Raw genomic sequence first — 19864 nt, forward strand, 5'->3', positions numbered from 1 at the left:
CGCTTCACCGGAGTGAATAATAGTACTCGGCGACGGAGTCTCTCTCCCACCACGAATCCAACACCAAACTTGCGCTTCTTTATATGACTACTGTAGTAAATGTCACAAGGACCTACACGTCTCTGTCCTTGTCTCGTCCATCGCATTTCTTGGACGGCGGTGATGTCAGCCTTTATTTTTGCGAGGACATCAACCAGCTGGGCAGCGGCACCTTCCCAATTAAGGGTCCGGACATTCCAGGTGCATGCCCTCAAATCGTAGTCCTTATTCCGTTTGCCATGATCGTCATCAAAAAGGGGGTCTCTCATCCGAGGCTGTTTAAACTTTTTCATTGGTATTGTTTTTTACGTGGCGGGTCCCAAGCGCAGCGCACAACCCTATGTAGGGAATGTTTCGCCTTCGAACGGATGTTCTTAGGCTACCCAGAGGATACTTGGTCAAAGACCGGAAGTAGTGAGCTGCTTGAGCCATGTGTAAAAGAATTGTTTCTGGCCACTCCCAAGTGAATGGCGATCAGAGAACTTTCCTCACTTGCGTGAACTTCTACACATGACTCCATCCTTGGTTTGGGACCCGCCACGTAAAAAAACACCCCAATAAAAATACGCAACAAGCCTCGGATGAGTGACCCACCTTTTGATGACGACCATGGCAAACGAAATAAGGACTACGATATTAAGGCATGCACCTGGAATGTCCGGTCCCTTAATTGGGAAGATGTCGCTGCCCGGCTGGTTGATGTCCTCGTTAGAGTGAAGGCTAAAATCACCGCCGTCAAAGAAAAGCGATGGACGGGACAAGGCTTGAGACGAGTAGGTCCTTGTGACATTTACTACAGTAAAATTAAATACATTCCATGTTGTCAGTGGCGTAGCTAGGGAGGGGCGAAGGGGGCCGTCGCCCCGGGCACAACGTCTTGGGGGCGTCAAAACGGTCTTCGCTGTGTTTTAATATTCAGAAAAATACTTCAACAAATTTTTTTTACAAAATTTATTATAAAAGATAAAGAGCTGTACACTCACAATGTAATAATCTGAATAACAATGAAAAATATTAATTTTTACTCGAATACTCTTCAGTCCCTGAATTTGTTTTATATCTTTTGGCTTATTCTTTCTTAAAAATAGTGATAGAACTTAAAGATGCACTTTTCTAGCTTTGCCTAACGACGTGTCACTCTCACAGTTACCCTATGTTTTGAATGTAACAAATACTTTTATTTCTCCAAATTTTCAAAAATTGTATTTAAAAACTCTAATTCGGGCAAAAATTCCTGAAAATTGTGTCAAAAGTGTACAAGATATAGGGCGAAAATGGGTTTTTTCTATGGCTTTTAATAAGATGTCTTGAAAATTTACTATCAATTTCCTCAAAAACCGAATGTGCGTGGTCCAAAATATCTTGTAAAAATTCACTTTTGATCGAACCACCTCATGAAACTTGTAGGTAGGTAGATAAAGGGGGGCGGCATGAACATCCTTGGCCTCGGGCGCCCGAAGTTGTAGCTACGTCACTGCATGTTATCCAGAATCCATAAAAAATATTTTCCAGAACTCACTTCACGCAACACTAAACACCAGAGTCAATTTCGAGAATAATAGAGAGTATCGAAAATAAGGACGTGCGTACTGAACGAAGTCTAGCTTCCGACTACTTGAGTTACAATACTTGTATATCGGGCTGAATGTCAATTATTTAATCGGTTTATTGTAATACGGTTTCTTAGGTACTAAAAAAATCAATTTTGAGTCACTTTTGTCCGGTTTTGTAACATAAACTGAATTTTTTAGAAATGGATAATGTCTAATCTACGACAAATTTTTAGGAAAAGTAGATTTTTCAACTTTTCAAAAAGTTTCGACTAATGTTGGCTTTCGTAAAATATATATATAAATGGAGTAAAAAACTTGATAAGAAATTGAGATTGGATGTTGAACATGTTCCTTGACTCTCTCAAATTTGGTCTTGGTAATAAGTATATCACTTTTGTTCACCTAACAATTGTTTGTATCACCTAAAAACAGACGAGTAAAATATATGGTTATATATGGGTATATAAATGATCGGGATGATGAAACACCTGTAATCAGACCAGTAGTGAACTTATAATATTGAATGCTATAGTTAATTACAGAAAATGTTAGAAATTGGTTCACGATATTCATCATAAGTAAAATATGTAATATGATTGCTTTCATTACGCGAATTTGTCGATCCAGTGAATATTTAATTTTTGCGGAACATATGTGAAGTTTTGCAACTCCTGAAAATATTTCCTTGTCTTTGACCTTTGCAAATTATGAAAGTATAAGGTGTGGGGCTACATCTGAACTTAACGAGATGCATAACAAGTTTTCAGATTAGATATCTGTTTCTTCTCTGTGTTCAGCATTGTGCTTTCACACTAGTTTGTAGCCAGAACTACCGAAGGGTACTTGGTCCCTCCGTGGAGGGATTTTGAATTTCTTTTCGAATGCAAGCAAATTCGTTTAATACGGATTTAAGCCCAATTGTTAAGGATATATAGACACCTTCGCGTTATTAAGAGAGAAATGCCATTCCAATATACTACTATTGTGCGGCTTTGTCGCCTAAGTTTATTACGTCAGTAGGGGCAAAAAGAGGATTCCATCCTGTGCAGTGCCCTTACAGACTTCTTTGGTCATTCCATCTTCGTTCCATTCTGCTTTTATGCTTCCACAGATGAGGAGGCTTTTGCCCGAACGAAGTATACCAGCTTCAACGCTTATTGACTCGATACTATTCAGGAGGGAATGGGAATTGATAAAACAATCATCATGAATGTACGTTTGTTTGTTACGCTTTCACGCAAAAACTACATTCTGAAGTTTTTAACTGATGATCGGTTGTCATGAAACTTTGTACATATACTCCTGAAGACTTTATAATTAAAAAGAAAATTTTTTAAGAAAGATAAAAAAATTGTTTGTCAAAAAATCGTCAAATTTAGCTACTTCACCGCCATCTAGCACTACAGTAATGAAGTTTCAACCATGAATATCATAATCATCCATTGATTGTTATTGACTCAATGAATAAAAAATGTCAGTACTGCGATACTTTTAAATGGAAAGATGAAACTGCTGAAATGTGCTGTTGCGGTGGTAAAGTTTCACTTCCATTACTTGGTGAACCAAAAGAGCCTTTGAAAACTTTATTATTAAATGTTACAGATGAGTCAAAGCAATTTCCAAGTGATTTCCGTCAAACCCAGTGATCCCCAGTGATTCAGATGAAATTCAAGCGTGCACTAAATAATCAAGCTTATGGTCGACAGTTGAAAAACTCCGCCTGAAAACGAATATGAGAGTGCATCTTCATAATGACGTGTATTCAGGACTTTACGCAGAAATGTTGTTGAAAATTGGTGATGGTTGTTTAGATGTTGACGCTGAAGGCTTCATATAGTATTACTGTTAAGAGAATTTTGTAATTTAGTAGAAAGTGATGTGGATCTCATTGCTAATGTTTTTCCGGAATTGCAACAAAATTTGTGTATATATTAGCACCAAGAAATTAAATTGTTAATAGGATCAACACTGACATTTTAAAAGCGGTTCAAGGAGAAATGAAGGAATATTTGTCAATGGATACAATTATAGATACGAAACTAAGTACTTCATATCCTGTGAAGTTTTTAAATTCACTTGAACTATCAGATGTACCGTCACATAAACTTCAATTGAAACTAAATGTACCAATAACGCTTATGCGAAATCTAGATGCTCCTTGGCAATGTAATGGAGCAACGCTTCGGATAACGAAATTGGGACAGAACATACTTGGTGCTACTATTTTAACAAGTGTCGTAAGGGAAATAGTATTATAATACCTCGGATACCAATTATTCCCACTGACCTTCCATTCCAATTTAAAAAGGTTCAATTTCCCGTCAAGCTTAGCTTTGCTGTTACTATAAACAAGGCACAAGGACGAACATTACAAGTAGCAGGAGTGCATTTGGAAAACCCATGCTTCTCTCATGGTCAAATTTATGTAGCCTGTTCACGTGTATCTAATGCCCGGAATTTACATATATTTGCACCCGACGGGAAAACTTATAACATAAATATCCAAGATTAATACTTTATTTATATTTCATTTTATTTTTTTAAATTGTTAGAATTCATAATTATTTATTTTTGCTACGGTGAAATATATTTTAACATTTTTTGTTGCATTTCCATACGCATATTTTAAGGTGTTAAAACTTCATTGTCTGTAGTAATTTTTAAAAATTGTTGATCTCAGCCAAGCAGTAACATTTAGTTATCATATTGACTCATTTCTATTATTATACCCCTACCTCTCATACTTATGTAATGGCTCCACTGCGGGCGAAGCCGCGAATAAAAAGCCAGTTTTGAATAAACAAGTTTGCATTTACATGTGAGAAGTAAAATTGAATTTTTTCGATTCTGACGTGGAGTCAATAAAAATAATTTAATTTCTAAGTATTTCTAAGATTTCTTCTTCACTAAGTTGCTAGGCACTTGCACAGTATCTTTTAATATATTAATACATATAAAAAAGACGTAAGTACATATCCGTATATTCACGAAATTCTTTAAAATTTCCAGCTTAAAAAAATTTTCGGTAAAGATTCAATAATAACGACAACATACGGCAAGATAAATCACATTAACTCCATGAATTGGATCAGATGTGGTGTACTTTCCTGAAAGGCAATGAACAATTAATTAAAATAAGGAATTTGGGAACATATAGGACTTCCAATAGTCGTATAAATGAAACTTTAAAGACTGCTATATAAGATAGCACTTAAATTCTTTTAATGTGTTAGAGTTTTGGTAGTCTGACTTGTCGGTTATTTCGTGACTTAGTTAAAGTGTTGTGTATTTGATTAACTTTAATTTCTGAGCGTCTCAATGGAGCAATTTTGGTTGCTTCCAAGACCTACTTCGACGTCCTCGAAGAAAAAAGGTCCGATGACTCCTCCAGCGAAAACAGCACACCATACTTTTGGCTTTGAGCGGGTGTAATGGCTCTTCGTGGGTTCCACGCTGATTTTCAGATGCGTAATTTTCGCTTATTTACGTAGATGGAAATGGGCCTCATCACTCATGATTAGTTTTGATGAAAAATCATCTTCCTCTTAGTGGTGATTAAAAATGGCTTGAGCGTATGTTAGACGCGATTGGCGGTTAGCAGCTAACAGCTGATACACCGTCTATACTTTATACATTTTCAAACTTTGTACCAAAATTCGCTGTAAACACAGTCGACTGATAACCATTTGCGAGGCATGTCGTCTGGTCGATGTCGACGGCGCTTCCATGACATCCTCGGCAACATTAGCAATATTCTCTGCAGAACGGCTACTCCGGGGTCTGCCACGCCTGGCAGCATCTCGTGTTGTGCCAGTCTCTTCGAGGCTAGCGGCTAAATGTCGCAGTGTATCACCAGTAGGCGTCGGACGGCCAGGAAATCTGCGACGAAATTCACGTTGTGCCGAAGTCACCAACCGATTATTGGTCAAATAAATAGTCACCAATAACCCGTTCTGGAGCAGTGTAGCGTACCATTGTTTATTTATGTGTATTTTGCATGTGTCAAAACAGAACTGACATTAGAGGTCAATTGCAAAATTTATAGCAACTTCTGATAGGAGGATAACTTTTGCGCCATCCTGTCATGATGAAAAAAAACATAAAAATTTATTTAAATTTATTTAAATCGATGTATAAAGAAAAATATACCACTCAAAAGGGCACTTATAAAACAATTGTTTTAAAATAATAAAACAGCATATTATTATATAAAAACCATTTTGTTATATGACATATATCTTTATTCTCAATATTAATTTCGATTTATGGGGATTAAAAACGATTTTATATTGCAATTTAATTTATTATAAGAGATAATTTTTAAACTATTTTCACTGTACAGTCCACGTGTTTCTATTGCCTCACTTTCCTCGCTTTTGGTACCGCATACGAATGGGATAGAGCAAAAATGTATTTACTGTTAGTTTTGTTGGTTTTTTAAGAAATTGCTTTAATGCAAATAGTGGTAAATTTTTTTTTATTTTTGGAAATATGAAATCGACCATTGTGCGACGGAAGAGAAAGACGATGTGACCAAAATGTCTTCTATGAGCGCACCAATGAGAGCTGCCCACGCCACGATGTCAAAATTCACCAAGATACCTGACTGTCTCCGGATCGAAACCTCCCAGATCGATCATGTTGTGATAAACAGAAGACACGTCTTTCATTTTTTATCTACAAATATGTCTCGCTTCCCTTTTCAACTCTCGGTATCTATCCCATCCCGCATGTGTTGTGGTCGATTGTAACGCTTTGAAGTAGGCACTGCGACATGGCACTTCTCATTGTACCAGCTTTTTTTTGCCTTTTCACGAAAACCAAGGTCTTTGTTTGCAGCGGTACGTAACGAGCTTGAAATAGCGTCCCTTATAACGCGTTATTTTCCTATGCTGGAATCTAGCACTACAGATAACGATATTTCGTGCGCTAGCAAAGTCGATCAGCCTCAAACCATCGGAGGTGAACGCCAGAACTCGGCGATGGAGTTTCTCTGCCATCGTGCTCCTATATATGGCCACTGTAGAAAATGTCACAAGGTCCCACCAGTCCTTGTACCGTATATCGCATATTTTGGTCGGAAGGGACGTCAGCCTTTACTTTTATAGGACTTCTACCATTCCCAATTAGGGGCCCGGACATTCCAGATGCATGCCCTTAAATGAGTTTGCTTTGAGGTCTCTCATCCGAAGCAGTTGTTTCCTTTTCATGGGGGATATTTTTTTACGTGGCGGTTCCCAAATCCAGCGCACAACCCTGGAGAGGGACGGTTCGCCTTCAAACGGATGTTCTTTGGCTACCCAGAGGATACCTAATCTAAAAGCGGAAGTCGTGAGCTGCTGCCATATGTAAAACAATCGTTTATGGCCACTCCCATGTGAGTAGCGCTCAGAGAGCTTTCCTCACTTGCGTGTACTTCTACACATGACTCCATTTGAGTTACTTCTGCTATTTATGGCACATGTAATAGCGAATGGGTTACCTGTGCTATTCACAACGGCAATATCAGTTCCCTTAAGAGTTAACTTACAAACCAAAAAACTTATATGTAATTAATTGTTATCAGACTGGGTTATGCAGCCTAGTTGTGCAGCCGTTGCGGTTATTTTCGCATTAGTGTGTTGGTACCATGGGGCCACCTAACGTGTGGACCACTCCCTATTACATCTAATCGAAATGGAGTTATGGTGGAGCCCTTTTGCGCAAACGAAGAACTGGGTTGAATTCAATGTCAACACGGCTAAGAGGATATGGATCAACTCTGCTGCTAGGTGTTGCACTAATTATAACAGTGTTAAAATGTTATTTACCTATTCAAAAGGTTAGATCGACGATATGACAGATCTTGGCCAGATAAAATCCATTTCAATTCCGGTATCGTAGAACTGGCCGCCTTGGGAAATGCTTTATCTTTTTGTCGTGACGGCTCATTAATTTTAAATTTCTGCAAATGCAAATATTTTTAATTTACATTTTTCAATTTCAACTTCGTACCGTTAATTTATCCATATCATTCTTAAGCAAACGTTTCAAATACAATTGCTTAATTTCACGTTTCGACGACATCGACTAGAAGACCTGGGTACATGGTTGAACCACCAGATAGCAAGATATGCACGTACAATTCCGGGCGAATATTGATATCGGCCGCTTTTATTGTTTGAAATACTAACCCAACGATGCCTCGTCCTTCAACATTTATTAAATGCGGTTGGAATAGCGCCTGCTCACGGCTCACTTTTATCACGCGACCATCGGGTTACTGAAGTAAATAAAAAATATTATATTAGTTAAATTCGTCTGTTGAAAACAATTGGTGAGTTCGATAACCTCGAAGCAGCATTAACTATAAAAAAGTAAATTGATAATTTTAATTAGATTCTTTTTTTCTAACTTTTTATTATTAATTCTAATCTGTCGTGTGATATCACGAGCGGCATTGTCCAGCGAATTCCTTGTACAAGTTAACACATCAGTCTGCTAGCCTGCCCACTGTAGCGTTCTTAGAGCTACTCCACACCAGCCAGTAAGCTTGTGAATAATCCGCGTCAGCATTTTCTCATCAACTGGCAAATTCTTCGCTACACCAATATCAGCGCGGTAGCAGTATCAGGTGCAGTAACAGAAGAATTTCCGAAATTGTGCCAAGTATAGGGAATCAGGAAGAGCTCATATTTTTAAGTTTTAGTCTTAAGCTAGACTTGAACAAAAGCACCTAGTGCTTAATAAAGCTTATTTGATTGTAAAAGTTAACTGTGATTTTATTCCCTGGACAACAGCACATAATGCTGAAGGAGATAACTGTGTTTTTATTTCCTAGACAACAGCCCATGGGACTGGAGAAATAATTGGCGCCCAACACGGATAGAACCAAAACAAGGAATACTGAGGACTACAGGACTACTGGAGGATTAGCGAAACTATTCCAAGGACAATTGCCGGTATGATTTATAATATTATCATGTAAGCACTCAGTGATCAATATAAAAAGGAAAAAATAAATAAATGAATAAATAAACAAAAAATTGAATAAAGGATTAAAAAAGTAGTCAGTTTAGAAGAGACATCAAAATGAATGAGGAGATATTGAGGGTAATAGTGACAGCTGCCGTCACTGCAGCTACGGAAAGGACTAGGGCCTCCTTCGCGAGGACAATAGGACAGCTGACAGAACGACTAAAGGGTTTAAAAACTCCATTAGAAGTGGAGGAATATGAAGCAGTGACTATAGACCCGACTGTTCGGTGTGAGGAATCTTTAGAGATAATTAAAAGAAAGGTCACAATACGTTAGTTCGACGAGGTCGAAAAGAAATTGACCTTGATAATAAATAAAAGTGTTATATTAAATGAGGGCAAAAAAAACTGATAGAGTCACTAAAGTGACTTTCTTTTTCACATTTTCGAAAGTTTATAGCCTGTTTTTCAGTTGAAGAAAAAAGGTTGACTCAGAATGACACACCCTAATGTAGATGCGGCAACCCCTATGGAGGTTGATCCGACTCTATCGCACTACAGGCAAGGAGGGAATTATAATCCAAATTGGAGAGCTGAGCGGGATTCTCAGAGAACCCGAATGGCATCCCAAAACTTTAGTCAAAGGCCGACAACCTATAATAATATCCTACACTCACAAGAGAGGGAAACAACGAAAAGACCTCGAGAGAGCGGAAGGCAAGATATTTCGAAAATACAAGGGGTTAATCACTTAACCCAAGATTCAGTTGAAAATTTAAATGAAAACGCGTCACAATGTGAATTTTTGGAAGAAATAAATTTTTTAAGTCGCTCCTGCCCTATGTAAATACGACACTGGCAGGGCGACCGATGAAATTGTTGATCGATACCGGAGCGGGAAAAAATTTTGTTAAACCCAATAAAAATTTAAAAGGGGTAAGTAATGTAGAAACTCATTTAAAGTTAGGTACATTCACGGTACTGCTGTGATTAAGGAAAGGTGCTTAATTAACGTGCTCGGAAAGACGGCTCCTTTTTACCTTCTTTCCGAACTTAAAACATTTGACGGGACTATTGGGTTTGACTTCTTTAAAGGTTGGCGCAAAAATTTACTTACAAAAGGGAACCCTTCACTATAAAGGTGGTGAGGAAAAATTATCTTATTATGACTGTAAAAGTGTCAATAAAATAGTTGGAAATGGAAATTCCCCTAAGAAACCAGGGAATACGGAAAAAATTTCTTTTATTTTGGAAAAACATGCAAAAGTCTTCGCAAATCCAGATGAGGCATTGCCGTTTAACACTAATGTGGTAGCCACCATTAGGACAGTCGATAATGAACCGATTTATTCAAATTCATACCCTTATTCGATAGCGGCTTCAGAATTTATAAATCAGGAAATTAAAGATTTACTACGAGATGGAAATCAGCATTTTTCACAACACTCGATTTAAAGTCGGGGTTCAACCAAATAAAGTTGGCCGAGAAAAATAGGGAAAAGACTGCCAATTCTGGAATGTACAAATTTTGTAGACTTCCTTTCGGGCTGAAAAATGCGCCCGCAATTTTGCAAAGGGTAATTGATGATGTTCTCAGAGATAAAATAGGCAAATACTGTCATGTTTACATCGATGATGTAATTATATTCTCAAGTAATGAACAGGATCATTACAGAGACATCGAATTTCGAATCGAGACAAAATTTCTTAGGGAACAAGTGGAATTCGATAGATTTATTGTTTCGAAAGAAGGGATAAAAACATGGTCATGTGGGAACGAATCAATAAGAAAAATTTTAAATTGAGATGGACAACGACGCGTTGATGGCTTTCGAAAAAGTCAAAAGAGTTTTATCTTCTGACGACGTACTTCTGCTATATCCTGATCACAATAAACCATTTGTCTTAACAACTCGCTTCAGCAATGAAAAAACGTTATCGACAGCAGAAGAGAATTATTAAATTTGTTTTATATACATATACTCACCTCTAGAGAAACAACTGATTTTTACATCATCGACGTCTCGGATTAAAACGCTGGCGGTCATTTCTGGAAGAGTTTTCACCTCAATTTCATTATAAACCCGGTAAAGATAATCAAGTTGCCAATGCATTGTCACGACAACACATAAATGCAATAGAGCAGGAATTCTCATCTGTTACTATACATGGTGAAGAATCTCTAACCGAAGTTATTCCAAAAGTGGAAAACCCTGTTAATTCATTTCGAAATCAGATAATTCTTGGAGAAGGAAATATCACAACCAAGAAGACAGGAATTATTTTCAAGTCAAGAATAAGGCATGAAATTACTTTTAAAAATTTTCGGGATCTACTATAATTGATTGGTGAATTCGTTAATCCTGATGTAGTTAACGCTATTCATTGCAGTTTGCCTATTTTGGGCAAAATTCAGGGCGAGATTGTAAGGAAATTCCCATCAATAAAATTTCATCACACAAAGTTAATGATATTTTTAACGAAGACGATCAAAACGAAATACTGGCAATGGAACATAGTAGAGCACATCGCTCTATCCGAGAGAACATTAAACAGGTATTGAACGACTATTATTTTCCAAATATGCGGAAGAAATTAAAGGAAATTACTGCCAACTGCAAAATTTGTGAAGAAGCCAAGTACGAACGGCATCCCACTAAACCAGAGTTAGGAAAGACTCCGATACCACCCGTCCTGAAGAAATGCTACATATAGATATTTATTCTACTGATAAACATATTTTTTTAACTTGCATAGATAAATTTTCAAAATTCGTCACAGTTATTCCAATTGTATCAAGGGCAATTGTTGACGTAAAAGAAGCTTTATTACAAATCATTAATTCTTTTGAAAATACGAGGAGCGTGACGGTTGATAACTAAAAGTCACTGAACTGACAAACAATAAAGTCCCTTCTTAAGGATTATTTTGCAGCAAACATTTTTACAACCCCTCCTTTCCATAGTACAACAATGGGCAGATAGAGAGATTTCATAGCACCTTAAATGAAATCGCTATATGCACTAAGCTACAGCAAGCTATAAATAATACCAATGAACTAATACTTCTTGCTACTTCAAAATACAATAGATCAATTCATTCAGTAACTGGATGGAAACCTATCGAGCTGAATTTTTCCATGCCTTTGGACCTTAAAACCGAATTAAAAAGCAATTAATTAAAGCCCAGGAAAATGAGTTGGCAAGGAACAAAGGCGGTAAACTTACGAGGTTTTTGAAATCAGGGTATAAAGTTTACGTTAGGACCAATAGAAGAATTGACAATAAATTTACAAAAGTTTTTACGGAAAAAACGATTCAAAAGGATCCACAGTTTTAATATATAATATGAAGGTTTATAAGAGTAATCTTAGGTAATAAATTTTTTAATCAATTAATTTTACAAAATCCAACTACATACCAGTTATTCGGAAATATAGCAGTTTGGGACAATATAACTACTTAACTTAACTTAACAATCTAATCACATATAACTAAAGTTCTTCAGGCCGACATTAACCAAATTTATCGATTGATTGACAAAGTGAAATCTCACCATAGGTAAGCGCGAAGCATAAACATGATTGGCACTGCGGTAAAATACATAGTCGGAACTCCAGATTTCGACGATTTTAATGAACTAAAATTTAAAACACAAGAACTTAGAGAATCCTATGACCGTCAATTTTGCATAAACACTCAGATACAACAGCAAATCGAGAAATTGACTGAAACTGTTAACAAAATCATTGCTAATACAAAAAAGCCGACAGTGACACTGGTTATCTTTTCGAATTACTAATGGCCAGAAATAGGGTAGTTATAATAGATTTGGACAATATAATTTATTCCATAGATTTAGGTAAATTAAATGCTGTAAATCCTAAAATTTTGGATACAGATGAAATTTCGAAAATATTGATCACTGAGTACACTTTAAATGTAAGCATAAGCGATATTGTAAATAATTCTAAGTTAAAAACTTTGTAATATACTTTATTGTTAAGTTTCCTAGAATACAAAAAATATGCAGCCTAGTTGGGGGTTTTCCGGTGGCACACGACGACAAAATAATTTTTTTGGAGACCGATACTGTTGCGGATTGCGGCAATTCAACAATTCCAGTTAAAAAATGCACGACAGCGCTATCTGCAAGTTTCTGTAAAAAAAAACGGATTCTACATGTGTGAGATAACTATTCAACAATAATAAGGCGACATGCAAAACTACCTACGGCACAATTCCGATTTCTTTGGCGCCGCGATTTGAAGGTACCGTTGGAAAGAGGAAGTCCTCCTGATTAAGAAATATCCAGGGTTAAAGGTACCGCAAACGCTTAGTTTACGAGATATTCGACCTTAAAGTTCAAAAATTGCCAAAATTTGAACATTTCAACAAGCTATTTTACCACATTAAACACACTTTTCTCACATTTTTCATTTCAAAGTAATTGAATTAAACTATAAACTTTTAAATAAATCCACATTTGACACTTTTAACAGTCATTTTACCGAAGAAATCTTTATTTTAAAAATTACATTTTAGTGAACATCGTGTGTGTGCTAAAAATTACGACGAAATGGAGCGCTGCCATGTGATAATAAGGAAATTCGCTGAAATGCCTTTTTCCCAAAAATTCCTCTATCCATTCATGTGGATATAATCTTTATTTAATTTAATAAACAAATAAGTAATATTATATACATGTATTAGTAATGTTATATAATAATATTATATATGTATACATATGTATAAGTAATATTATATAATAATGTTACGTAATAAAGTGTAAGGTTACAGTACAGTACGAAAACTCAAATTTTGTTTCAATATGAGTGCATGATAACCGTAAAATATAACCACTTTATATCCAAAATTCATATTTTAAATATAATAATATAGATGTATATCGTCACCTAAAATACAAACCAATGTATCATAAAAAATAAATTGAAATCGCTGACAGATATAATAACCAAAATGTATAAATTTTATAACGAAAACTTAAATTTTGTTTGAATATTGGATATAAAGTGGTTATATTTTTTGGTTATCATGCACTCATATTGAAACAAAATTTGAGTTTTGGATATAAAGTAGTTATATTTTTTGGTTATTATATCTGTCAGCGATTTCCATTTATTTTTTATGATACATTGGTTTGTATTTTAGGTGACGATATATATATTATTATATTTAAAATATGAGTTTGAGTGCATAATAACCAAAAAATATAACCACTTTATATCCAAAACTTAAATTTTGTTTCAATATGAGTGCATGATAACCGTAAATATAACCACTTTATATAAAATATAAATGGAAATCGCTGACAGAAATAATAATCAAAATGTATCAATTTTATAACGAAAACTTAAATTTTGTTTGAATATGAGTGCATAATAACCAAAGAATATAACCACTATCACTACTTTATAACAAAAAGTCAATATATTTTTTTATTTTTAACGCAGAAAGGAGTACTACGCGATATTACTTCAGTCACATAAATTACATATTACACATATATGTACATATGTAGAAAGTATTTTTTTTATAGTTAATATAGAAAAAATAATCACGCGATGAAACAAACAAAGAAAAATCCTACATATTTACTGTTTAAGATATGGCAAGGCTCGTTTTCCTCATAATTGTAAACAATCTAACCTTTTCAACGATGAGTGTGCTAAGTGATTTCTAAATTAATAAATTTAGGTAAAATATAGCAAAATAAAAGTGAAATGTAAGCTTATTTCAAAGCTTAGAGTGTGTATTTAAATATACGAAGTAAAAAATGTGAAAACATTTTGTGAAACATAGAGAAATAACATGTTTTCTTAGTGCAATTTTTTAACTTTTAATCGTGAATATTTTAAAAAATATTAGTAGTTTTTACATTATTTTTGGATATTCCTCCCCTGGAGAAGCTCCCCTATCCGTACATACCCCATTTATACGGAAATTCGGTTTTTTTACCCTCCGCCAAAGTAATCGGAATCGTGCCCTACCTACAATAACCTTGAGCCGATTATCGAAGTTGACAGTGGCTTAATCATCATAAACGACCAAACAGTCGAAGTTCGAGAAGAAGAAACATCATCGTTTACAATATCCGACACTTATTTAGAGACATTCGAGGGAGAAGTTTGCATCAATGGTACAACTTTTTTAATGAAAAAGTGAAGGCAACGCTTCGACCTGGGATTCCTTCAACGCAATTTCTTAACTTGACCGACCATTTGGAAATTTTAAGCCTACCTTATTTGCGCAAAATTAATTTGAGGCACCTTGGACACATTGAAAACCTACTGGGAATGGTCCATAACCGCACTACCCTCAGCATGTTAGTGATACTGGCCGTTGCTATCATTATACTAGGTGCAGCATTAGTATTTTGGATACGCAGGACGAATAAACGCATAAAGAACATAAATGAAAAAAGGAAGCGGTAGCCAAGATCATGCAAGCGGCCGCGGACGGCCTCTGTTTAGAAGGGTGGCAGTTAACACATTAGTCTGCTAGCCTGCCCACTGTAGCGTTCTTAGATCTACTCCACACCAGCCAGTAAGCGTGGGATAGTCCGCGTCAGCATTTTCGCATCAACTGGCAAATTCTTCGCTACTCCAATAGCAGCTAGATAACAACAACCGTATCAGGTCCAGTAACAGCAGAATAGCGGAAATTGTGCCAAGTATAGGGAATCAGGCCGTGCTTATATTTTTAAGTTTTAGTCTTAAGCCAGACTTGAACAAAAGCACGTATTACTTAATAAAACTTATTTGATTGTAAAAGTTAACTGTGATTTTATTCCCTGGACAACAGCACATGGTGCTGAAGGAATTAACTGTGATTTTATTTTTTGGACAACAGCCGATAGGACTGGAGAAATAATTTACACCGGACAGATGTGAGTTATACCGTCGCTCAAGTGGTCAAGTTCATGTATGGAAAGCGTTTTTATTTGACAAGACATCGTCAAAAATTCAGCACGGGTTTTCCCAGGCACCGCACAGTGGAGCCAGGTATCCTATTTTTACAGATCAATTCACGGAAGCCTTATTTCAATGACTTTTCAATAATTTGTTTTTATTATATTTACAACTAGCTAAAAAAAAGGGTTTTAAGAACATTTGGATACAGTTGCAATAAAAAAAAAAATGGTTCCCTAGTCATAAATATTATTGTTCTTAATTTAGTTTGCGCAGCAATAAGAAGAAACTTAATTTTTTTTAATTTACATCATCATTAATCACTAAAGGAAATTGACCACGTGGAATTCAAATCGATTGTAGTTGATTCTTGACTTTTTTTGTCTTTATTTTTGTCAGGCCGAAATGTATGTTTCCTTCATTGCCCTTATTTTATTTATACTTAATCTTAAATTTAATACTTTTGTGTGTGTTTTTTTTTACTTTGAGAGTGGTCAGAAGGGGAGGATGGAGTCATGTGTAGAAGTTTACGCAAGTGAGGAAAATTCACTGATCGCCATTCACTTGGGAGTGGTCAGAAACGATTCTTTTACATATGATTCAAGCAGCTCACGACTTCCGGTCTTTGGCCAAGTATTCTCTGGGTAGCCTAAGAACATCCGTTTGAAGGCGAGCTTAAGTGTAAAAAATCATACCAATGAAAAGGAACAACAAACCTCGGATGAGTGACCCCCCTTTCGATGACGACCATGGCATAAGGACTACGAATTGAGGGCATGCACCTGGAATTTCCGGTCCCTTTATTGGGAAGGTGCCGCTGCCCACCTGGTTGTCCTCGTTAGTGTGAAGGATGACATCGCCACCGTTCAAGAAATGCGATGGACGGGACAAGGACAGAGACGAGTAGGTCCGCATCAAAGCGAGAATGTTGTAGAAACATGCTCAAACGTAAACTTTTTACTCGGTTCTATTTGTACAATATTTCGGATCATTTCTTTGAAAGGACATTGGTTAAAAAATTATGTGCTTAAAAGAAGAGCTAAAAACTTACTGGTTATTCTGACCTTCTTCTTCTTCTTCTTTACTGACGTAGACACCGCTTAAGCCATTATAGCCGAGTTAACAACAGCGCTAGTCGTTTCTTATTTTCGCTGCGTGACGCTAATTGGATATTCCAAGCGAAACCAGGTCTTTTTCCACCTGATCCTACCAACGGCGTGTACTGCTTCGAATACTTTCAGAGCTGGAGTTTTTTCATCCATTCGCACAACATGACCTAGCCAGCATAGCCGCTGTCTTTTAATTCGCTGAACTATTTCAATGTCGTCATATATGTCAGCTCATCGTTCCATCGAATGCGATATTCGCCGTGGCCAACGCGCAAAGGACCACAAATCTTTCGCAGAACTTTTCTCTCGAAAACTCGCAAAGTCGACTCATCAGTTGTTGTCATTGTCCAAGCCTCTGCACCATATAGCAGGACGGGAATAATGAGTGACTTATAAAATTATCTACGACTTCAAAGTTATGAGTGTCAACAGTGACGTGGAAACCTACTCGCGAGTGCGACGACATTTTGTTTGAAGGCAAGAGATATTTCGTCTTTCCCTCGTTCACTGCTAGACCCATTTGCCTTGCTTCCTTGTGCGGTCTGGAGAAAGCAGAACTAACGGCGCGGGTTTTGAGGCCAATGATATCAGTATCATCGGCATACACCAGCAGCTGTACACTCTTACAAAAGATTGTACTTGCTCGATTAAGTTCTGCAGCTCGAATTATTTTCTCCAGAAGCAGATTGAAAAAGTCGCACGATAGGGAGTCTCCTTGTATGAAACCTGGTTTAGTATCGATCGGCTCGGACAGGTCCTTCCCGATCCTGACGGAGCTTTGGTGTTGGTGAACGTCAGCTTACACGACATCGCGGCATAACGGCAGCTCTTTTTCGTGCTGTCGAAAGCAGTTGGTGTGTGTCGATTGTCCTTTCACGAGTCTTTTCCAAGATTTGGCGCATGGGGAATATGCGAGGTCTAAAGCCACACTGATGAGGTCCAATCAGTTTGTTGACTGTGGGCTTTAATCTTTTACACAATACGCTCGATAGGACCTTAAACGCGATGTTAAGAAGGCTTATCTCACGGTTTTTGTGGATTGGGCAGAGCACTCTTAAATTCCAATCGCTGGGCATGCCTCCGTCCGACCATATTTTGCAAAGAAGGACGCATGCTCCTTATCAGTTCTTCGCCGCCGTGTTTGAATAGTTCGGCCGGCAATCCATCGGCCCCCGCTGCTTTGTTGTTCTTCAGACGAGTAATTGCTATTCGAACTTCTTCATGGTCGGGCAATGGAAAATACTCGACGCAGTACGCGCCGGAGGAAGCAGAGGAAGAGGAAAACTTTCACTCCATTGGAAAGACCAGGTGGATAAGGATGTGCCTTCGCTTCGAATATTCATTTGGTGCCATGTTACGAAAAGAAAAAGACTAGCACGGTGTTTAATTCGGCTATAATCGAGTAAGCGGTGTCTAAGCCAGTAAAAAAAAAGTCGCTGCGAGCGCTCGATACTCGACTACTTTCTGATGAAGGTTCTCTATCACGGCGTGTTTTTGATACCTTCGCCCGGGGACTATTTCTAGAAAGTTGATTTCTAGATTTTTGAGGCGTTTTAAAATGAAAAAAAGTTAAACTGTACTAAATTATTTGCTTTAAATCTATACAAATGTAATTGAAGAATTATAAGAACTACTTGAGTCGCAAAGTTGTTTGGATAGTTGAAAGTTACAACACTTTATTTCCTGAAAATTTAAAAAAATGAATTTAATACTGCAAAAAGCTTTGTTTATTTTGAATAAAAAAACAACTTTTATTTTGAGTAGAATTACCTGGTATACGAATTTAAAGTATACATATATAAGTATATTCAGTATAGACAATATATTCTTGGAAAATTTATTATTTCCGCACACGACTCCTGCGTAGTGGATCGACCGCGCGACTGAGCTTTTATAGCGGTGAATTTATATACATATGTATATATACACTGGTGTCTCATAATTAAGGACAAAGTAACGTTGAATAAAGCACGCGTTTCAGTTCAATGTTCGTAACATTAAAATTTTCGCCTAGAGACCCTCTGTAAATCGCAACGGTATATTATAACTGTTCACAAAAATGTAGCACGTGTTTGAGTTACAAAGAACTGACACTTTTACTGAGATTCTGCGGTTTGTTGGATTTATTGTATTTTGAGTGTGCTGCCGCTTGGTCACATAATTAAGGACACCAAATTTTTTAATGATTTTTTATTATTATTTTAACACAGAAACTTGGGTAAGTTGTGTAAATCATTTGTATTTTACCTTAAAAATCAAATTCAAATAACAAAACTGTTAGACATGGGTCGAAAAATGATGTGTACTCCAGAAATGCGGAAAATGATTATTTACATGTACCTGAAGGATGCAAATAGTGTGTATAGCTGCTGGCGTATGCCGATGATATCGATATCATCGGCCTCAACACCCGCGCCGTTAGTTCTGCTTTCTCCAGGCTGGACAAGGAAGCACAGAAAATGGGTCTGGCAGTGAACGAGGGCAAAACGAAATATCTCCTGTCATCAAACAAACAGTCGTCTCACTCGCGACTTGGCTCTCACGTCACTGTTGACAGTCATAACTTTGAAGTCGTAGATAATTTCGTCTATCTTGGAACCAGCGTAAACACCACCAACAATGTCAGCCTAGAAATCCAACGCAGGATAACTCTTGCCAACAGGTGCTACTTCGGACTGAGTAGGCAATTGAGAAGCAAAGTCCTCTCTCGACGAACAAAAACCAAACTCTATAAGTCGCTCATAATTCCCGTCCTACTATATGGTGCAGAGGCTTGGGCGTTGACAACAACCGATGAATCGACGTTACGAGTTTTCGAGAGAAAAAGTCTGCGAAAGATTTATGGTCCTTTGCGTATTGGCCACGGCGAATATCGCATTCGATGGAACGATGAGCTGTACGAGATATACGACGACATTGACATAGTTCAGCTAATTAAAAGACAGCCGCTACGCTGGCTAGGTCATGTTGTCCGGATGGATGAAAACACTCCAGCTCTGAAAGTATTCGACGCAGTACCCGCCGGGGGAAGCAGAGGAAGAGGAAGACCTCCACTCCGTTAGAAGGACCAAGTGGAGAAGGACCTGGCCTCGCTTGGAATATCCAATTGGCTCCACGTAGCGAAAAGAAGAAACGATTGGCGCGCTGTTGCTAACTCGGCTATAATCGCGTAAGCGGTGTCTACGCCAATTAAGAAGAAGAAGGATGAAAAGTCTATTAGAGCCGTAGCGAAGGAGGTTTTGGGCTCAAAATCAATGGTTGACAATACTTTGATTC

The 19864-nt window shown here is 37.1% G+C and overlaps 1 long non-coding RNA gene across 2 annotated transcripts in view; it reads right to left on the reverse strand.

Moving 5' to 3' along the window:
* Positions 1-987: 987 nt before the first annotated feature.
* Positions 988-19864, reverse strand: part of LOC126765118 (uncharacterized) — a 48971-nt gene continuing 30094 nt past the window's right edge. The window contains exons 2-4 of one of the 2 annotated variants that reach the window (XR_007668268.1): positions 7587-7854; positions 7403-7536; positions 988-5671 (exon numbers count right to left, since the gene is read on the reverse strand). This is a non-coding gene — a long non-coding RNA (uncharacterized LOC126765118). Of the gene's footprint in view, positions 5672-5819; positions 7537-7586; positions 7855-19864 lie in introns of those variants that run through there. The other variant, XR_007668267.1, reaches the window with a different exon arrangement.

This window comes from Bactrocera neohumeralis, unplaced genomic scaffold, assembly GCF_024586455.1.
Source record: "Bactrocera neohumeralis isolate Rockhampton unplaced genomic scaffold, APGP_CSIRO_Bneo_wtdbg2-racon-allhic-juicebox.fasta_v2 cluster10, whole genome shotgun sequence".
NCBI lineage: Eukaryota > Metazoa > Arthropoda > Insecta > Diptera > Tephritidae > Bactrocera > Bactrocera neohumeralis.